This window comes from Pteropus vampyrus, unplaced genomic scaffold, assembly GCF_000151845.1.
Source record: "Pteropus vampyrus isolate Shadow unplaced genomic scaffold, Pvam_2.0 Scaffold16986, whole genome shotgun sequence".
Classification (NCBI taxonomy): Eukaryota; Metazoa; Chordata; class Mammalia; order Chiroptera; family Pteropodidae; genus Pteropus; species Pteropus vampyrus.
The window spans coordinates 357-1839 of record NW_011905767.1 but is presented as its reverse complement, the minus strand read 5'-3'; the positions used below and the strand labels follow the sequence as shown (position 1 = coordinate 1839).

Below are 1483 nucleotides of genomic sequence, written 5' to 3'. Positions count from 1 at the left end.
CTTTGTTTGTGATCTTAGGCATATTTTTTGAGTGCCATTCTTTTTATTTGAAGAATCAAAAGGTTCAGGCTAGCTGATCTCTAAGATGCTGTTTAACTGTAAAATTCTGTGGCTTCCAACTTTAATGTGATTTAAAAAAATGTTGCAAATTCGAATTGTATCCCCTTTGGAATCAAAGGGTATGAAAATTGGGAATGATAAGGAATTTTGTACGAACACTGACATATAGTTGTGTGGCATATAGTTGTGACATATAGAATCAATTTTTTATTTTTAATTTGGCTGTTAGATATGTAGAGAATTGGTTCTGAATTACATCTGTAGTTTTGAGAAAAACTTAAGGAGCTTTCCCAAAACACACAAGCTTGCTTCTGCCTACTCTCTACTCTTTGCTAGACACTACTGTAGTTTATTTCACTTTATCTATCTATCTATCTATCTATCTATCTATCTATCTATCTATCTATCTATTTATTTATTAGACGAGGCAACCCTCGGTTGATCTCACAAACTGCAAAGACCTTGTCAGTTTACAATCCCTTTTTTTTTTTTTTAATTTTTTACACCTAAAGCACTTGATCTTTCTAGGTGGTCTCCCATCCAAGCACTAATCAGGCCTGACCCTGCTTAGCTTCCGAGATCAGATGGGATTGGGCTTGTTCAGGGTAGCATGGCAGTAGACCGTAGTTTATTTTTAAATATGTTGAGGGTTATTAAAAGTAAACGAGTAACCAGAGTTCTTTTCAACGTTCACACTATAAGTTGCTTATACCTCTTAGATTATTTCCTCATTTTTGAAAATTTTAAGATCTTTCATTGCTGTATTACTCAAATTACTAGGCCAAAGGAGACTTGCCAAATCAGGATGATTTTGTAATATAGCTTAAAGTGCTAAGATCAGATATCCAAACTTTTTTTTAAGTTTATTTATTTCAGTTAGTTTCAAGTATACAGTACATTGGTTAGACATCTATATAGTTCATAAAACAATACCCCAATTGCTCCCCCCTCCCCTGGCCCTCCACCTAGCCATCATATTAATGCTAACTGCATTCCCTCTGCTGTGCTCCCCATCCCCATGACCAACTATCAGTTACTAATTTCTACTTCTTTTACCTTTCACCCCATTCTCCCAGCACCCCAACCCCCCTCCCCTGTGTCTGTCACCAAATTTTCCACTATATTTGTGAGTTTGTTTTTGATTAGTTTGTTCTTTTTGTTCCTTAGATTCTGCATATAAGTGAAATCATATGGTATTTTGTCCCGACCCGCAGGACCTAGTTATTGCGTAGAACCCGAGGAGGACCGCACCTTGAAGAGAACATGGGTGGGAGAAAAGAGTGGAGGCAAGACAGTGTTCTGATCAAGCCTCAAAATTTTATTTTCAAGTGGTTATATTTATACACTCAGGTGGAGAGGGCAGGGGCGGGACTGATCAGAGAGTATTTCATTACAAGCTTATTGGCGACCACCACAGAAGGTG

The 1483-nt window shown here is 37.4% G+C and overlaps 1 pseudogene; it reads right to left on the bottom strand.

Annotated features, from left to right (window-relative positions):
- Positions 1–563: 563 nt before the first annotated feature.
- LOC111735156 lies at positions 564–682 on the bottom strand (annotated as a pseudogene).
- Between the last annotated feature and the right edge of the window lie 801 nt (positions 683–1483).